General features: G+C 39.2%; 1 protein-coding gene across 1 annotated transcript in view; it reads left to right on the top strand.

The window, feature by feature from the left end:
* NRG3 (neuregulin 3) overlaps nucleotides 1–21,396 on the top strand; it is a 1,107,294-nt gene that overhangs the window by 489,151 nt on the left and 596,747 nt on the right. The window lies entirely within an intron of this gene.

Below are 21,396 nucleotides of genomic sequence, written 5' to 3'. Positions count from 1 at the left end.
CGGGGGAGGGGAGTTGCAGCCCGTTGAATTTACAATGAGATGCCTACAGTCCCGCTGTTTGAATGGTGGAATCAAGAGTCTTAATGGGAGAAGGGAGAAGGCTGGTATCTTGTATCTGAGGAAGATAAAACTGAATGGAAGTAGACAAGATCTGAGTTTTACCTGATTAAGTAAAGGGCGATTTGCCTTAAGGACTACCAACCTGATAGGAATAATGGTTCACTCCCTTTAGCGGCCTGTGTTTTGGTGTGGGTCTTAGGCACATGTGCTTCCACTTGGAGGAATCCCTTCTTGGAAACCTTTAGACCAGTGGTTCTCAACCTTCTGGCCCTTTAAGTACAGTTCCTCATGTTGTGACCCAACCATAAAATTATTTTCGTTGCTACTTCATAACTGTAACGTTGCTACTGTTATGAATTGTAATGTAAATATCTGATATGCAGGATGGTCTTAGGCGACCCCTGTGAAAGGGTCATTCGACTACCAAAGGGGTCGCAACCCACAGGTTGAGAACCACTGCTATAGAGTGTGGCACAACAGAGAGAACTGCTCATCTGAGATCTGGCATCTTAATGTTTGCTGTGCACCAAACCCGAGACTGTCACTGTGTCCAGGCAAACGGCGTCTTCCTTTGCTTCTGCCCCATTTATTCATTTCGATACATTTCCAACACCTCTGATGATGAAATGCCCTCCAGCCGGCGCTTGTAAATGGAATCGCCCTTCTGTTGCAGCCTGGGTAGAGAACTACTTAGGGAAAACTCTCAGTAGATATCAGGAAGGTGTTTAATTGGTTTTTAGAGACATGAGGTTACGTAACTGCTAAAAATAAAAACATGTGGAGATAAACAGTGCACCTGCGGACCCTGCTGCTCTAAGGCTCCATAGAAGAATCAAATTAGCATCTGAAAAATATTTCCAGCAAGCTTTCCTTCCAGCCCTCTCCCTGCAATTTGTTTTCCTTGCAGCTTTGTTTATGCTTCAGTGATCATATATATCCACACCCCCTCCTCTTTCTTTACTCTTCTCACATGACACAGTTATTAAATTAATTATTCTGAGTCATGAAGCATGGAAAATTATGACTTTGCTCTCTCTGTTGCTATTATAAAACTTGACTATTATTAAGATGACACAGAGAAATGCATGGTAGAGTTGCGAACTTAGAACGTGTCAGTGGCACTTGCCTGGCGCCCTGGGCCAGCCTCGTGAGCTGCCACAGTGGGCCGGTCCCAGGTTTGGAAGAGCTGAGAGGTGATAGTGGCAGGTCTCTGTAAACGCTACTGCGCATCGCATGTCAGGTTAACAACTGTGACCTTCTCACCTCGCCATGGAGGCTGTCCTGTGCCTTGGGCAGTGCCATTACATGTACCCTGTTCATAAAAAGTATATCGTTTTCCTGTTCTCTGTGACCCTGGGTTGGGGGTGAAAGGACTGGGAATGGCTCCTCCTTGCATTCCTCTCCTATTGTTACATTTGTTAGGTCGGCACGGACACAGGTAGGAGACGCACGGGTGACTAGGAGACCTCGGGGCAAAGCCAAGAATGAGCTACCCTTTGAAAGCATGGCAAGCTTGCACACTCTTACAGATACGCGAGCACATGTTACAGCTACCTTGACCAATCCCAGGGCGCACGGTGTGGAAGTGGGCAGGGAAAATCAGTTGAGTTTCAATTCCTAATGGGTTAGTGATGGGGTGGGTAAGTCAGAGGTCTCATCTGAAACAGTGACTTTTCTGATGGTGGTTGACCCCGAGGATAGTATGCTGGCTGGCATGACTCATTTTTTTCTAAAGATGAGGGGTTGAAATATGTCTTATTCTCTCTCAACATTCTTCCTCATTATATTGTCTATTAGTTCATGGACATAATTTGCTAGGCTGTTGTAACAAAGCACCACAGATCGGGGGGCTTACATAGCCAGGATCTATTTTCTCACAGTCCGGAAGTCAGAAGCCTGAGGTCAGGGTGCTGGTGGTGATTCCTTCTGAGGCCGTGGAAGAGGGGCGCCCTTCCCAATCTCTTTTTGGCTTATAGGTGGCTGACTGTTCCCTGTGTCCTCTCTTTGTCTTCAGTCTGTGCATGTCTGCATCCAGATTTGCTCTTCTTATAAGGATACCAGTCATACTGGATCTGGGTCCACTCCCTATTTTAACTTAGTGACCCTATTTTATCTTTACCTCTATAAAAACCCTTTCTCCAGATATGGTCACAGTCTAAGTTTGGAGTTTATGACTTCAACATACAGATGAATTGGGAGGCCCAGCCCAATTCATCTGACAGTGGACCTCAGGTCCAGATATAAGAGAGCTTTTGCTTTTGTAGATGTGCATGAGTCCAATTGTTTAAACGCAAGCAGAGATACAGCCACGGCTTAGCTGGAACAATGTCCATGTAAAATCTGTTCAATCATTTTGCATATTTCATCACATTCGACCTGTTGTTTAACATAGTCACAACATAGCTAATCATGACAAAAGACCAGCCTAAAACTGAGTCGGAACTCGAGTAGCTTAATAGCGACCTATAAATCTCCTACTTGTGCATATGAATAAATCAACATCGCATGTGCCCGCTATTCATCTCCCAGACTTTGCTGTTGAATAAAGACTTACATTTCTTCCTACATCAGCCACTTCTAGGACTTCCAATGTAGTCATTAATAATGTGCCATTTTGCACAGCACTCTATTTAAGTGGCGTGTTTCATTCTTCTCCATTTGACAAATGTTTATTGAGCGCTTCTTATCACCAAGATACTGCTGAATAAATACATACAGAAATGAACTTAGGAATTAAATGGCACTATATTTTGTAATGTGCTGGGAGCAAGTGAAATTCTTCATCGTTAGGATATAAAGAAAACCAGAGAAAGTGTTCCGCATGACTGGCATGCTACTGGGATATCTTTATGATACATTACTAACTGGATTATGTTTCCAGTGAAATTAAACATGATGTAATATATCAGAGCAACAATGTAAAAGGGTGTGAGTGAATCTAGCTCATTAACTTGTTTACTTTTTCCATGTCTCAAAAGATTAGACATTCACATCTGAGAGAAATTGATTATGTTTTCTAGTATTTTAAGAATAAATCACATTTCTACGATAAACTGAATCAAACATTTTTTTCTACATAATAATTTTGATCATACTTTAACACTTTTCTGTTTACCAGCCAATGAAGAATCGTAGCAAAACTAGCAGGGTGATCCCTGATAGAGATTTTGAAAGAAATGCACAAAAATGTTAACAGTGCCAGCCTTGGATAAGGGAGGTTTCATGTGTTTCTATTTGTTATTTTCTCTCTTTAGTGTATTTTCAGATCTTTTCAAAATCCATTTATAGTATGAATAATTAAAAATTATAGAGCAAACCAATGAACATTTCAGAGGAATGCAAAGATTCTAAAACACTGGACAGAGGGATTTTAAAGAATAATTAGTAAATAAGCAAACTTGATCTCACTGAATTTAAAATATACTATGACGTCATAGACAATTGGCTGACTGATTCATAAAAAGAGAACATGGCATACAGTGAAACTTCATATAGAATAAGGGGACATTCATAAATCGAAGGAAAACTGAGACACTGATCATGGGGCAAATTTGGTCGACTATCAGTTACAGCCAATCAAAATAGGATTTTTACTTCTCTCTCTGTACCAAGAGTTGTTCTTAATAAATTCATAAGTTTATATAATTAATAAATAAATAAAGTCTTAATGGAAACGGTAACAAATTACATATTTATTTATACCAGCAATTGTAAGGGCTTCTTGAACTATAAATGAACAGCATTGTCACAACCTTGACACGTTGTTTTTGACATGAATATTGCAAATCAGAAATGAAATTAAAAGACAGATACATGATCAGTAAACTATACAACAAATATGGCAGGTAATTATTTTGAAAAGTCACATAGATGAATAACAGTGACACAAGGTTTTATCCTCAACAACAGGAAAATGGACAAAGAGAACAACATACTTTTCCCTTAAAAAGGAATACAAATAACCAATAAACATGAAAAATACTCAGCCTCACAAAGACATGCAAATTAATGTTTTTGTTTGGCTAGCATACATTAATTATTTGAAAAAGCAAATATTCTGGTGAGAGTTCAGTAGAAACATAGTCACTATGTGACGAAGTGCATATTGTTAAATACCCTCTGCAGATAATGTTTCAAAATCTTTATGGCAATTCTAAGAATTTCACCTGGAAGACTCATATGTAGATTTATTTGTAAGGATGTTCAACACAGGTTTATTTGTAATAGAAAAAGAAAATCCTGAATTTAGATGTTTGGACAATTTAAACTGTTTTAAGGACATGGGAATGTTTATTATTTCACATTATGGATGCAAATCAGGTTATTAAATTGCAAAGTTGAACATATAATAATTGACCAAATTATGAAAGATAGGTAAATGAAAATGCTATTGGGATTTGCAGCTATATTCTTCTTTGATCTTTATGAATTTTGTAAGATCTCTACCTGGCACATGTATTTCATTTATGTAATTCCTGGTTAAGAAGGTTGGCCCCTGCTTCTCACCTATCCATTAAGAAAGATAGATAGTGTCCCTTTCTCTGTTAAATTGAGGTCATTATAATTCACTTTTTTAAAGCTAAGAGAACTTTCCATTAAGCCCTTTCAGATATAAAACTGCCTAGTATATTCGAGTGTGTCTGTCTCTTCTTTTAATTATTCATTTGTACTCTTTATATGTTCATACATTTTATAATAATGTTTTCAATAGTAAATTCACTTGTTTTGAAACAAAAGTAGGAAGATACATCCTTCATAAATGAAGCTGGATAAAGAAAGAAAGCAATTCCCTACTAACTCCTCGAATCAAAATATTCTGAATCAAAGTAGGATGCTCTCTAACATATTTATTTATGCTGTTTTAAGAAATTGGGAAACGGTGCTACCTGTAGTATATTTCACTAGAGTCAAAGAGGTAGCCACTGTAACCGAAAAGATTGCTAGGCATTTGTGTGGACCAACGTGCTTCAAGTGAAAAGGATGTGTCTCGTCTGAATTGAAGTTCATTAAATGTTTTACCATCCTTGCTGCACAAATGGATTTTCAAAGCTTTGGAAAGGAGAGCATTTGAGCTGAATTTGACCTGTAGTGATCATTTTGGAAATCAATCAAGCAATTCACTTGAAGATGCTTGAATCAGTTGAAATATGGAACTGCTAGAGAAAGAGGAAAGCTGTCCACTGGCGACCTTTGCCTGAGTCGATGCCTCCATAAAGGGACCGAGGGCCTGGGCAGGCATCTGGGGAAATGCTGGGAGGAACCCTGAGTGGGGGGAGCCATTGAAAGGTGACAGAGCCCCCCAGGGAGTCTCTGTCCTTGCTGTGTTGCGCTCTGCCTGAGTGAGCTTTCAAATCAAAGCTTCCATTTGTAAGAGAGGCGGCTGTGTGCGAGGCGACCATACCCCCGTGATTTAGTGGCTGAAATTGCAGGCCATCCCTCTCAGTGCTTCGGGCTGTCACTTTGGAAATCCCTTAGCTCTCCCACCCAGCGAGGGTCCTCTTTATCAAATGTTCTCCTAAGTGCTCCGAGAGCAGCTAATGACTGTGTGGTTGAAGCAAGTCAGAATGGAAATGGAGTTTTGGCACATTTCCCCGGACTCCATTGACAGAGCAGGACGGAGGCTGAGCCATCTGTAAACCCAGGCAGAGGCCCCGCAGAACGGGATTGGGTCACAGGGGAGGAATCTTAGACGGATATTCAGCTTCATCAGATGAATGTTCCTGAGAATATTTGCCAGAGCCCAGATGTAATTTGAATAATTCGCAGTAGCCACGTTCATAACGGGCGGTCTGCTGATTGCATTTGACAAGAAGAAATGAGCCAAGTTATAACCATTCGTCTTGTTCTTTTCCATGGATGAAGTTTGTCAAAATTGTCTCATTAGCTTCAAAAGCAAACAAAGAACAACAACACAATGTACTTAATTTTGCAACTTGATGGCACTTCGGCACTGGTTTGCTCCTTCTAGTGTAATTTGTTTGATTGAACTGGAGTTGGGGTTTTGTTTATTTTTTATCTTCACCGGAAGGTATTTTTCACTGATTTTTTTTGTTTTGAGAAAGGGAGGAACGGAAAGAGACAGAAACACGGAGAGATTGATGTGAGAAAGAAATACTGACCTTCCATATACACCCTGACCAGGGATCTAACCCCCAACCTTTTGGTGTATGGGACAATGCTCAACCAACTGAGCCACCCGGCCAGGGCCAGAACTGGTGTTTTTAAAGGGTTACTGAAATACCATGCAAAATACCAGAAAACGCATTATTATAAGGAATAATAACATCTTTTAGTTAATTGCCAATGACTTTTACCTTATTTTTCTGTGTTTCTAACTTGTTTGGCAGCTCTAGTTGAAGCATGAAATGGTATTTTTTGAGGCAGTTATTATGATTTGGTTATTTTGTTCTATCAAAAATTGAAAAAAAAAGAATTGACATAAATTTGCTTTTCTAAATAGCTCCCTTATAGGACAGGGTAAGAGGTACATGAGGCAAACATGGGCATTCAGGATGGAGAGATCTGAGTTAACAGCTTTGCTCAGCTTTCTACTGGCTGTGTGAATTTTTTAGCAAGTCATTTAACCAGAAACTTTAATTCTTTATAAAAAAAAAATTGCCCTGGCCGATGTTCTCAGTGGTTAGAGCATTGGCCTGCCTACTGAAGTGTCTCAGGTTCCATTCCCGGTCAAGGGCACAAACTTGAGTTGCGGGTTCGATCCCTGGCACCAGTTACATGAGGCAACTGATGGATGTGTCTCTCTCACATGGATGTTTCTCTCTCTTCCCCTTCCTCCCACCTTTCCACTCTCTTTAAAAATCAATGGGAAAAACATTCTCGGGTGAGGATTAAAAAAAAAAATCAGCCTTAAAAGGTTAATGCAAGAATTGAAAACAGCAGCATATAGAAAACTCCAAATGCACGGCTGGCATTATGTAGATGACAGGCCCTCCCTCTCCCTCCCTCCCTCTCACGTGGAAACCAAGCCAGAGAATGTTTGCTGGAGTCCCTGGGAGAAACAGTATAATGTCTGCCTACTTAATTAAGGGGAGACTGTGGCTTAAAAGGGGCAGACAGGGCCTGCCAAGGGAGTCCTATGTATTTTCTGAGGGTTTAGCCTTCTTACTGCTAATTTTGATGCTCTGACAAATTAGCAATTTTCTGTTATTCCTTCAATTCTGCAGCCAAGTCTTGATTTTCCAAGATTTTCTTCTTGTTGGCTATAGCTTTAAGAGAAAAAATGTTTTTCATTTCCTACTTCATCAATGTCTCTGTGACTCTGTTTTCCTGTCTGTTTAATGGGGAAATTATATTATTCACTCGAGGATCCATTGTGAGGATTGATGTAATAACGTGTACCTGTCTGGTATGAGCAGGTAGTGAATCTTGGGGAGTATGTGGGATACAACACGTGTCTGGTGTGTATGTTGCTGTTTTATCTGCACAGCTGTTCACAGGTCAGTTGATTTATGCCAGGGCTTCTAGATGGGCACTCCATTGCCCCAGCACACAGGGATCAGCTTAGACCCGCTGCGAGAGTTAGAGAAAACTGACGCAGAGAAATTATTTCACAACATAAGAATGCCTGGTCATGGCCCTAACTGGTTTGGCTCAGTGGATAGAGCGTCGGCCTGCAGACTGAAGGGTCCCAGGTTCGATACCAGTCAAGGGCATGTACCTTGATTGCAGGCACATCCACAGTAGGGAGTGTGCTGGAGGCAGCTGATAGATGTTTCTCTCTCATCGATGTTTCTAACTCTCTATCCCTCTCCCTTCCTCTCTGTAAAGAAACAATAAAATATATTTAAAAAAAAAAAAAGAATGCCTAGTCATGGGCAAGAACACTTTTCAGAATCAAGGGTCATTGTAGTTATTCAGGCAGCAAATTTAGGAGAAAAGAAGGAACCAGACGCCACCTTTTGTTAAGGGGATTCTTGTTGACAATCTTGAAGAGAGGAACATGCAAAATAAAAAAACAACAACCTCTCATTCCCTCGTAGAGTTCAGGCTATTCTGGCTGAGGACCCTTCGGTGTACCCTCTACAGTAGCCCTTGTATATGCTTCCAGCACCACTTCCTGCCTGCGCACACAGTCCCCAAAGGCTGGAGCAGCCCAGGAGCCACAGCACAGGCAGAGGTTTACGTGGATATGCCCGGAGGCAGACGTTTAAGTGGACATGATGGCCTAACCAGGTTTAGTTGAAAATGAAGAGCATCTCCATCAATATGCTATTAGCTAGAGATGCTCTATCTGTATGGCTAGATGTGAGCAGCGTTACCCGTGGTACCTCAGCCTTGCTGTGCAGGCTTCTCGGGCAAAGATTCCAGGGAAACCTTCTGGAACAGGACAGAGATGGCTGGGTGTTCTGCCCAATCTCCTGAGGCAACCAGGGAATTTGCAACACCCTGGTGCAGTCTGCCCTCTACTAAGGAGAGGACTCTTGTTCTAGCCTAAGTTTTAGATCACTGGGCAGCATTTCCACCTTCCTAAAGATGGCATTTCTTTCCACTTCACTTTGGTCTGAGCATTTTAAAGAAAAATGTAAAATCGATGTGAGGAGCAAAGCACACTGTCCTTGTGTACCTCAGATAACGGCCCCTCCCCGAGTGGAAGGCATTGGCAAACCCAGCTGAAGCAATAAGCCTCGGCTGCCCACATGCTGCTCCTGTGTGTGGGGCCCCACGGGGACCCTGGGAGGGAGGAGTAGGGTATAAATCAAGCATGTCAAACTCAAAGGCTAACCCGGGCCAAATAAACAAGGTTTACATTCATGTGGGCTGCAAAAAAACAAAGGCTTCAATTTTCATAGTAGGTTTACTATGAGAGAGACATGGTGAATACAAAGGGCTGAAATAAATGAGTAATCATTAACATAAAATAATGGAACATTTTAATAAAAATTAATATTTCTTTCTTGAACATTAACTTACCAGACACTGAATAACTGAACAAATTAATAAGCATAATGCAAATAAACCTATTTTTCTTGTTCCCTGAAAGGGAAATATGTCCTGTTGCGCATACCAAGCAAATCAGTACAAGGCTAACCACAGGGCAATGGGCTGCTAAAATATTCGCTGCTAGTATTAGTGGAGAGAAATGGTGCGCCTGTGCATTAGGCGCGTAAGGGAAATGAATGCAACACGATTGTAGTGATCAGTCATTAGCAAATGTTGTAGTTCATTATCCATAATTATGTATAACAGGATATTGTAAAAGTTAAGTCATGAAATTTTTATTAAAACGTTCCTTACATACCGTTATATTGGCTGGGCTGCAAAAATATTCGTGTGGGCCGTGAGTTTGACATGCTTGATGTAAACGATGAGGCCAAGGGCACTGCTCAGGCTACACAGCAGTGCAGCCCGGACTCAGACGATGCCAGCTTACTCTAAGATCTACGCACTTGGCTTCTCCACCAACCAATCTCTCTCTGCTAAAATCCCAGTGATCCAGGAATCCTGAAATTCCAACTGCTTGAAAATAAAACTTTGAAGATATGCACATATATCTTATTTATATTAACTTCTTAATATAAGTTTCACAGGAATGTGACAAGAGGATCAATCTCTCCTTGTCTTATAGATAGAAACTGAAGACAGCCTTTCTGAATTTTATTTTGGAGTACATCTCTATAATTCTGTATTTTTTAATGATAACAGTTATTTTGATGGTTTTATGAATTTCAGGATAAGAAAAATTAGCCCTATGTACACACATGTGCACACACACATCTATATGGGATACTTCTTAAATATCCGGCATCATCAGGGCACGGAGGTTCAATGGTAAACAAGGAAAGATGGTCCTTTCTTTAGGGAATTTGCTGTTGGGGGCATGGGGAAAGCAACATGATCTAGCAAGACAGGGTTCCGTGTTGGACAAACCCTGACAATCACTGGCCACCAGAGCCATCCTGGGGATGGTAGGGGTCCTTCTTAAAATGGTGAACTTAGAGGGAATGTCTTCATTAAGTGTATTTACATGTAGAACTGCCTTGGCACCTTTTTTTCAAATGAGAAATTAAGAATAAAATTTTTAAAAGAAACAGGAAATAAATGAAAGCATTAAACATGGTTTGGTGACGAACATAATCTAAAAACTCATGTCTCATGTGAATGATATAGAATGTGTTTATACATGTCATATGTGAGCAGTATAGAATGTATGTTTAGTCCTATCCTACCTACATTAAGAACAAATGTTAATTGTGTATATTGTTTCCATCATTATGCCACCGTTTATTAAGCATTTTCAATGTTCCAGGTCCAGTGAGAGATGGTAGGAATATAGTGCTAAATGTTCTAAAAAAACTCATAAGAGAGGGTTGGAGATGAGCATTTTCTAGTTCAATATAATGTGGCAAGTTATGTGATTTGTATCATCCAATCTATATGATCTATATGTACATAGCACATATCTGCATAGAAGATTCCAAAATACCAAGGTCCTGAAGCCAGTGAGAGCTTGTGAGAAGAAGAAACTTGCTTTTTAGTTGCTTAAAATAGTCTCTCAGTGGCATAATCTTATGCATGTTGGTATTCATGTTTTCTACTGTCCTGGGGGGTGGGGGGGTTAGATGCATCAGATTATTTTTAATAAACCATTTTAATTTCAAATAAAAATAAATTTGCATTTGGAAGATAAGCCTCCTCATTTCTCATTTTGAAGCTTGCACTCCCTTTTCCAACAAAGGCATGGAGAGTTAAGCTGCTATCAAAGAACATTCCCTTCACACTCCAGAAAGGAAATTTCAGAATTATTTTAGATGCAATTAAAAATAATCAGTTTCATGTTATAAATTCTTTATGCCACTGGTCACTTATTCTCTGAATTATTGCCTCTCTTCTGTCCCAGTGGTTTGCAGAAATATTGGGACACAATGACATTTTTTATTCCATTCCCTCCAAATCTGAATTTTAATGGTGAGTGGAAAGAGCAGATAAGAGTGTGGTTTTGCAAACCTAATAAGTGTCACATTGATTAACATATGAAATCAAGATTCTTTTTCTTTACCCAGATTAATCTATGATTTTACATACACACATGAAATACATGAAAAATCAGTTAATAGCTATAATCTAAAAGTAAGTTATTAACATCTTAGGTATAAGAAATGATTTTCTAGTGCTAAAATCTTTCGAAAAATTTAAACATCCCTTGAAGGATATCTTGACCATCAGCCATTGTTAAATTATTCAAGGAGAATGCACGGGAGCTACATTAGCGATACTTATTGGCATGTTCAAGCAAAATGTCCTACGTATTACAACTAAAACATCTTTCTTTCTCTAGCAGAGCTGCCATGAGGCTCAGATGAAAGTAAGTTAAATATCGAGGGCTTACCCTCAATGGCTCAAGTAGCATTTTGGCGTGTTGGCTTATAAAGTGACACACACGTACAGAAGCAACCCGAGAAAGGAAGGTTGTATGAGTTCCTAAAACAAGCTGGCTTTTCAGTTCCTTCTACTACTTTCTCATTTAAACACCCCAGACACGCAGTTGAAGTTCGAGCTGAAGGAGTTCTTTTAACAGAAGATCACATTAAATAAACAGACCCCAGGCTTCAGGCCGAGGGGTGCTCCACGGTGGGGGTGCAGACACCGAAATGATGGCAGGAGGCCATTATGCCTCGCCGGCCTCCCTGGCGTCCTTTGGCAGCACACTGATCCCAATGACCCTGTGCTCCTGAAGGGCAGAAATTCAATTAGGAGCTCTCAGCTCTGAGCCTCAGGAGGGAGGGGTGGCTGTGGGGGGGCTCCACGGCTGGAGGGACCATTCTCCAGCAATTATAAAACAGAGGCTAATAATAGGGCATTTGAGAGCCAGAGAACTTCAGGTTGGAAGGAACTAGCAGAAAGGATGCGCTGACAAAGCAGCTACCTCAGATAAGCTCATAGTTTTGCCAGTGTGGGGTGTTCTCCTGGGCTAATTTTGAGGCACAATTGAAGCCATGAGGAGGCCTTACGCTGTGACAAGGTTTTATTTCAGGGCTCTGGAAAGCTCTTCCCTTCTCCCTGGGTTAGCATATATGAATGATATCATAATTACTTTAATGATATGAAATAGCAGCTTTGATCTCTTCCAACAGGCTAGCGACAACATTATGCGGAGGTATGAAATGATTCATTTGTGTGAAAAGCTTGTTCTATTGTATATTCCCATTCACCTACCTGACTTGTCTGCCAGCCTGTGAGTTCTTCTTTGCTTCTAGTTCTTTGCTTCTTTGCTACTCAGCAAAGATAAATTTTATAAGTGAAAAGAACCCTAGACAATACCTACCACCCCATTTTTCAGAGGGCAAAATTTAAGATGCTAAGTGGGAGGCAACACAAATGCCAATCACCATCTTCTATTTCACACCTACTAAATGCAAGGCAGACATTTCGACTCATTATACTGTTTTGTGGCTGCCTAGCTAGTCCTCATATCCAATCTGCGAAGAAATGCACTGTCCCCATTTGATGTCCAGAAAGAAGCTGTAAGAGGGAAGGTAGCTGATTCAAGAACATCCAGCTTGCCCTATCTGTTTTGGCTCACTGGATAGAGCGTGGGCCTGCGGACTCAAGTGTCCCGGGTTTGATTCCGGTCAAGGGCATGTGCCTTGGTTGTGGGCACATCCCTGGTGTGGTGTGGGCACATCCCCGGTTGTGGGCACATCCCCATCAGGACGTGGCTGATCGATGTTTCTCTCTCATCATTGTTTCTAACTCTCTATCCCTCTCCCTTCCTCTCTGTAAAAATTCAATAAAATATGTTAAAATAAAAAGAACATCCAGCCAGTAGGTGGCAGGACTGAACACCGGTCTCAGTTATGTTTGTCTATCAAGTTCTTTTTTGATCTTTCAACCTTTTCAAACTTTATTATAAGAATTACGGAGGGCCATGGTTAAAAATATAGATTCCCAGGGTCCTCCTCCGAAGCCTCTGATCTGGTCTAAAGATGGCTCCCAAGATTGGGAACCTGAATAAAATATATTTAAAAAAAAAAAAGAATTACTGAGGGCCATGCTTAAAAATATACATTCCCAGGGTCCTCCTCCAAAGCCTCTGATCTGGTCTTAAGATGGCTCCCAAGATTGGGAACCTGTGAATGAGACTAGTGACTGTTAAATGTGAATGAGGGGAAGTCCCTTGGAGATTTTGTCCAACTGTGGATTCATGCTCCGTAGGTCTGGCTGAGTCCTGGGATGCTGTATTTCTGACAACGTTCCAATGATGCCTGTGCTGCTGGGCCACGGCCCTCACTTGGAGCAGTGAGGAACTGAATCATGCTCTCAGCACACAATGGGACCCCGTCCCCATAATCCTGCCTCTAGGAAATCTCATCTACCCATAAGCAGGTCCGTAATTATGTCTGAGCAAGATTTTCTGCCCACGCTTGAGAATAGGTTTGTGAAGCTTCTGAAAAACCCTTATTTTTCTCTACTAGTTGTCTCATTAGCTCATGAATCTTCCAGTGAAGAACCCCTGGTACCTGCAACATGACTTTGTCCTCTGGTGCAATGCCCATCTCATCCACAACAGTGTTATGAGCCAAATGTCTCACCGGTGTTCTGTTATATCAGGGAGGATGTTATATTCCACATCTTCAATCCCTAGGTTTAGGCTGGACATTTAGTATTCTTCCCAAGAAACGGAACTTTTATGTCAGGGGAACACGTTCTCCACAACATTCATGTCTCACCGGTGTTCTGTTATATCAGGGAGGACGTTATATTCCACATCTTCAATCCCTAGGCTGGACATTTAGTATTCTTCCCAAGAAGCAGAACTTTTATGTCAGGGGAACACGTTCTCCACAACATTCAGAGAAATGTTAAAGCTTGCCAATAATCACATCACCCCAGGAATTTTGTTCACCCAAGATAACTCATCTGAGGCTCATGTGTCTACATAATTTTGAAAATTGTATAAAATATTGTCTGACTGCATTTCTCTCAGTGAAAAGCAGGAGGACTTCAGAAAGAGCAACCTTTTGCAGAAGAAAACATAGCTGTCCTGTCTTTTGAAGTACGAAAATGAAATGCTAAATTGAGGAGGGCATGGCTGTTACAGAGAAGGGGCACAAAGCAAACTGTTCCTCGCCAGTGCGTGCTTTCAGACTGCCATGTCCAAGTACTCACCCAAAGAAATCTTTTTAAAATCCAGATTCTGATTCAGTAGGCCTTCTGCACTTATTATACATATCCATTCATAGGAGCTGCTAGTTCATTCTCTGTAAAGGCAGACATAATAAGTTACTTTGTAGCAAACATTATTTTATTATTTTATTTCAGCAGACCCTCTTGATTTTGAAGATACACCCACAGTTCTGTAGGATAAGGGTTTATTGATTTCACAGAGGAAGGGGAAGGGAGAGAGAGATAGAAACATCCATGATGAGAGAGAACCACTGATCCGCTGCCTTCTGCACACCTCCTACTGGGGACCGAGCCCAGAACCCAGGCATGTGCCCTGACGGGAATCAAACCATGACCTCCTGGATCAGCGTGGGCAAACTACGGCCCGCGGGCCGGATCCGGCCCGTTTGAAATGAATAAAAAACTATTGGAAAAAAAAACCGTACCCTTTTATGTAATGATGTTTACTTTGAATTTATATTAGTTCACATAAACACTCCATCCATGCTTTTGTTCTGGCCCTCCGGTCCAGTTTAAGAACCCATTGTGGCCCTCGAGTCAAAAAGTTTGCCCACCCCTGATGCTAGAGACTAAGCTGATACTGGGTTTTCAGATAGTGAGTGGCAGGAGCATTCTCTCCTGGCTTCTCTACTTTGGGCTTCTGAGTGAGAGTTTTTGTTTGTTTGTATTTTAGGTATAACTCTGGGAATCAGAGAGACTGACCTCATTCCTCGTCCTTACTAGACAGGAATTTCTGCAGTCCAAACCAATATTAAATAGGATAAAGCGTATTAAAGGTGTCATGATTTTGTGTCAGACTCTAAAGAGTTTGTCTAACATTTTCAATTGCTCGTTTATTTGCTATGGATAAAATTGCTGCATAGACCTTTTTATCAAAATACATCTAATGGGAAGCTTTATCCTCATTAAGCTATTCATATGGTTATTAGACTAATAGTCTTTCCTGCATAGAAGTATCCTTGTATTCATAGGGTAAACCTAATCCTATTGTTTAATTCTAACCACTAATAATGTACTTAAGATTTTAATTTAATATTCATTAATGAAATTGGTCTGATTAATTTTGTATTAAAGCTCTTTTACATTAGATATTAGTTTTACATTTATTTCACAGAATAACTTTAAAAGGCTCCATTTGTTTCCTACATTTCAGAGCAATTTGTATAACAGCATATTAAGATTGCTTTACATTCTAAATGAATTTACCAATGAATGGCTATATCAGGACCCCTTTCAATAGAATAGACTTTTGACAATTTAGGCGGTCATCTCTGATTTTTCATAACTCAGGATATTGTCCATTTAGCTCATAATTTTATTATACAAATGACATTTGTTTATTTCTTTTATAAATATCTTTCCCAATTGAATGTATTTACCAGGCTACTAAATATATTCTCAGAATTTACCTTTTAACATATGTTTTTTATAGCACTCTCTTAATTTTGTGTGTAATATTTGATTAAATTAGGTTAAAAGCCTTATTTTTCTTTTTAATAATAAAATACTTCACGACATTATTATTTTTGTAAGCTGTAGTTACTAGTGTTTGTTGTTGATGTGGGTTTTTTGCTTGTTTGTTTTAAATAAGAAGTTACTGTGTTTCTTGATTTTCTCTTTGGCCAATTGCTAATTTGCCAAGGGATTAAAAATATAAAAGAGGAGAATGTTTTTTACAATTATATGTCAAAAATTTATGTCACTGTAATCTGAGATTGGGATCACATTTATACATCTACATAGCTGACTATGGTGTCTTTGGAATGAATAAGATTTTTATCATGACCAAATACCTAATCTTTTAGTCTAAATGTTTCGTTAAAAAGACAATGCAGGCGAAACTGGTTTGGCTCAGTGGATAGAGTGTCAGCCTGTGGACTGAAAGGTCCCAGGTTCTATTCCGGTCAAGGGCATGTACCTTGGTTGCGGGCACATCCCCAATAGGAGATGTGCAGGAGGCAGCTGATCGATGTTTCTCTCTCAGCGATGTTTCTAACTATCTCTCTCCCTTCCTCTCTGTAAAAAATCAATAAAATATATTTTTAAAAAAAGAAAAAAAAAGACGATGCAGAGCTTACACTCCTGCACTGTGCCTGTCACCCAGGAATGTATTTTTTAATTAGAAGACAAGAAGAAAATAAAAACCAGACTGTGTCCCACAGTCAGAAACCTCCATTGTGGCAGAGGGGCCTTTACCGCCATCAGGGTGTCCCACCAGACAGGGAGAGACTCCAGCCCTCTGAGGAGTTCCTGTTTGAGGATGTGAGGGAAACTCAGCACCCTTTCCAAAAAGATGGCTGCGGCCTGTCCGGTGTGGTGGGAGGGGAGCTGGTTTCCTGGTGAGCTTGTTTCTAAAAGGAAAAATACGTTTTAAGGCAATAAAAAAGAAAAACTAAACTGAAAAAAAAGACAATGCATTAACTGAAAATGCAAATTTCAAAGCATTTCTATTTAATAACCCTTGTTAATGATGTTGCTCATATCCTTTATTTTTACAAATTAGATGTGTTTATAATAAATTTGTCTTTTGTATTTGAAAAGTTATTTTATGGTGCTGTAGATAAACATTAATCTGCTATTCATTTGAAAAAAAATCTTTTTGACATAATGAATTTTGAATATAATTTTATCACTGTTGTCATGATTAATTTACTTAATATCTTAATTCCATTATATTAATATTGATAGGCTTATTTAATTTTATTCACATTTGAATGGTCTGGTTTTTCACCATGTAAAAAATTCCATCCATGTTTTAGATTTTTTTAATGCATAGCTCTTGTGGGGTTAGTTTTATTTTAATAAATGTATCTGTTTAGATTTTTTCTATGTGCTTACTATATCTATTTTTCTCCTCAAACAATATGGGCTAACAACAATATCTGCAAAATTATTTTGAGGAAGAGATACAGAAAGATAAATTCTGGAACAAGAAACATACTGTTTGCATGTAAAGGGTATAGAATAGCATTCACTGATAGGTAATGTCAGAGAAACTGTATAAATCAGGCACCTTTTTAACACCTTGCTCCCAGCTTCCCCTTATCACTGAGCCTCACTCAGGTTAAGTATAATTAAAATGGAGAGAGCCACACAAAAAAAAGGAACAATGTTTTATAGGCAAGTAAATTTTAATACTTCACTAATAATTTGAGCTGTTGCTATAAAGTTTGAATATATATTACTTTACATACAAAAGTAGGATACAAATTTTGTTTAAAAATGCTTAATGAGGGGTGTCTATAAAATTAATTGCAGTAATATAAATTGTAAAGAGGTAAGAGCTATAGTTTAACCAAAAATAAAGAAAAATAGTAGGAGAGAAAAAGGGAGGGAAGAAAAAAAAGAAAAGAAAGCCCAATATAATATTTATTAAACAGCTTTTCTGCATCTCAAATTGTCTTACTATAAACATCCATTCATCTTTGCAACCAGAAGAGCTTTATTTTAAAACTGCTTAATCCAAATTTTGGATATATATTGTATAACACTACCAAATTGTGATTAAGCTGCAGGGGGGGGGAAAGTCACACAATTGAAAATTTCCCATGAGTCTTTTACATCAGATATAAGTTGTTACATGCTTTAAGCACATTTGTTTACTTTTATCCTCCATTAATCTGCCCTTTCCCTTGTAGAAAATATGGCCTTTTTAGAAGGTCATGAATATTTAGATGCAGAAGAAAAGGTTTTCATTGATAACTGTTTGTATGCAGCAAAACTTCAGTTATCTAAATCCTCAGGCATAGAAAAGCTCCTTTTGCATTTGGCTGATATGCACCATTATTTTTAATATGTCTCCTTACGAATGGTCTTTCTCATGCACAGAAATAAGGAATGCAAACAGTCACAACAGAATGGCATAAGTCTATTTGGATATTAAATTGTTAATTGTCTAACATTATAAATGAGGGTGAATTGAGCTTGAAAATGAAATATTTCACCTATGTCTCATTACGTCATCATAAAGTCTCAATTTTGGTTTAAAATAAAGTATAGCCAAGACTCTTCAAAGAAGCATTTTCTATTTTTTGCCTCTTCTTTAACACTTTACCATTTTATATAAAATTCTTATAAAATGTTAAATTTCAAAGGTCACAAAAAAGTGTTATTGACTCATTTTGAAGATATTGTCCCTATTTTCCTTTATATTCTGAAAGATCCACACTTTTCAATGTCACATTAAAAACGTACCTCTCCAGAAATGTGTTTATAAAATTGCTTCTTTGAAGCTGTTGTTCTAAACACAGGAGTTACTTGAAGCTTGCTCATTTATTTCTAATAAACCATAACGTATTTCATTTCCCCCAGTTACTTTACCAATTTTAGCCTTGTTTTTTTGTTTAGTCCTTGAAAATGAAAACCAAGTGTTTTTTACTTTTAAACTAGTATTGACTTACTTGTTTTAAAGAATTTAGTAGTTTCTCCTAAAACACACAAACATGATATTCTCTTTTTTTAAAGTTCTTGCTCTGTTTAAAAAATATTTATTGTTGAAAGTATTGCATATGTCGCCTTCCTCCCCCATTGGCCCCTTCTAGGCCTCCCCCGCCCCCACCTCAGGCCTTCACCACCCTATTGTCTATGCCTATGGGTAATGCATATATGCATACAAGAGCTGTGGTTGATCTCTTCCCATCCACCCACCCTCCCCTGCTTTCCCTCTGAGATTCTGTCTTAATTCCAATTGCCTCATTGTCTTAAAATTGTAAAGAAAAATTACAGGCAGTGGCTTTTGTTACCTGAGAATTAAACTCCCCTTTTGCTCTTGGGAGTGAGGTGGAGGTTCTTGGGGCGCTGCTGAAAGATTTTCAGAAGGCCCCACGGGAGGATGGGGTGTGGAGGGAGGCTTGCTTTGTGTGAAGATACATCTCTTGGGTTGCAAAGTCCCCTGCCCCTTACAGCAGTCTTTAAAGTGGGGCAGCAGGGAGTTCATGAGAGTCACAAACAGAGCCAGGGTCCAGAGCTTCCCTTCCATGTTGCATGTTCTGTTCCAAGCTGATTAAAGGCTATGTGCACGTGTGGAGTCCACAGGAGAGACAGGAATTGGCTCATCAGAGAGGGAAGAGGAGGGGAACTTCTTTTGTCAGGTTTCACTTACTTGCAGCGGCCATACCCATTCTGGCCACTGTTTTGTTCCCAGGAATGACTGGCAGACAGGTGGGCACCTTTCCACACCATCAGACCTCACTGGGCTTGTATCTAAATTGCCCCCTTTTCCAGCCCCTTCCCCCATTGATCAGTGGGGAACAGACTTGGAGAGTGTTAAATGCAGCTTTTTGGTAAAGCTGGGTAAATGGCACGCCTATATCTAGTCTTCCCCTTTCCTTCTTTCCTGTTAAATAATAACCAGGTTTGTTCAATGGCATCACTTTGATGGACATTCTATTTCCACTTACTCGTGATGAATGGCACTGGCAGACTGATTGACATTGTCACAAACTGGTACATGGACAGCTGTGAGATCCCCTGCCTTCCAGCTGTTGTCCTCACCAACATCCTTGGTTTTTTGGAAGGTCATGTGCAGGGCAATGAATGTACCCTAACAAAAAAGGAAAGACTGACTACTTTGAAAGATATTAACTTGGGAGCAATGGAAATTTAATTGTTTTTTCATAGATGAACCCTCACATTTGCATATGAATAGGCTCTTCCTACAAAATCAATCAGGATGGGAAAGTTAATTCCGGGCATGCAAAAGCCATGGACACAGAAATGGCCGCTCATGAACTTTGTGACCACTAAAGCCCCCGTCCATATGAGCACTGATATGTGCTTTTTATATGGAAGCAAACAAATTAAGGTAGCTGATGAATATGCAAACTGATCTGACGTAATAAAATGCAGGTAAATATTGAAAATCAAATTATAGATAATGCCCACTAAATAGATTTATATATGGGTAGTTTTTATACATAAAATGGGTTCAGAAAAGCTTTTAGGTTCTAGGTTAATACCTGATCTTACCAATATGAGACCATTTTTAGAATGGCAATTTTTGTGTGCCCTCTGGGTCCCTAACATGCAGTTCAGTGTCTAGCACATAACAAGTGCTCAGATAATACCTCTCTTTTAAAATGTCTTTTTCTTATTTTTATTTTATTCCCATCATCCTACCCTCTCCCATTGGCAACCATCAGTCTGTTCTCTATACTTGTGGGTCTGTTTCTGTTTTGTTTTATTTATTCATTTGTTTTGTTTTTATGTTTCACATATAAGTGAAATCATAAAGTATTTGTCTTTTTCTCAGTTTTACTTAGCATACATAATGCCATCCACGTTGTCACAAGTGGCAAGATTTAATTCATTTTTATTGCTGAATAATATTCCTTTGTACACATATACCACATCTATTGATGGGCATCTAGGTTGATTCCATCAGATCTTGGCTTACTAGTAAATCTTTAATGAACATACTTTTTTTTTTTAATCAGTGTTTTGTTTTGTTTTTATTTGTTTATTTTTGATAAATATCCAGAAGTTGAACTGGATGTATGGCAGTTCTGTTTTTAATTATTTGAGGAATCTCTGTACTGTTTTCCAAAATGACTGCACCAATTTGCAATCCCACCAACAGCGTCCCCTTTCTCTATATCCTCACCAACACTTGTTGTTTGTTGATTTATTGATGATAGCCATTCTGACAGCTGTGAGGTGCTCTCTCCTTGTGGTTTTAATTTGCATTTCTCTGATGATTAATGATGCTGAACATCTTTTCACATGTCTACTGGCCATCCTGTGTCCTCTTTGGAGAAATATCTATTCAGGTTCTTGGCCCATTTTTAAATTGGATTGCTTTTTGTTTTTGTTTTATTTTGGTGTTGTCTGAGTTCCATATATTTTGGATATTAATTCCTTACCAGATTAATCAGTTGAGAATATCTTCTCCCATTCAGTAGTTTGTCTTTTAATTTTGTTAATGGTTTCCTTAGTTGTGCACAAACTTCTTAGTTACATAAAGTCCCATTTGTTTAGTTTTTTTTTTATTGCCCTTTTCTAAGGAGTCATATTCAAAAAGATATTGCCAAGAGCAGTGTCAAAGTGTTAACTGCCTATTATTTTCTGCTAAGAGTTTTGTGGTTTCAGTTCTTAAATTTAGGTCTATAATCCATTTATAGTTTACTAGAAGCCCAGTGTACAAAAATTTGTGCACTTGCGGGGGAGGGAGGGTCCTTCAGCCCGGCCTGTGCT

Source organism: Myotis davidii, unplaced genomic scaffold, assembly GCF_000327345.1.
Source record: "Myotis davidii unplaced genomic scaffold, ASM32734v1 scaffold112, whole genome shotgun sequence".
Lineage (NCBI taxonomy): Eukaryota > Metazoa > Chordata > Mammalia > Chiroptera > Vespertilionidae > Myotis > Myotis davidii.
The sequence above is the reverse complement of the archived record's forward strand: the minus strand, read 5'-3'. Positions and strand labels throughout refer to the sequence as shown.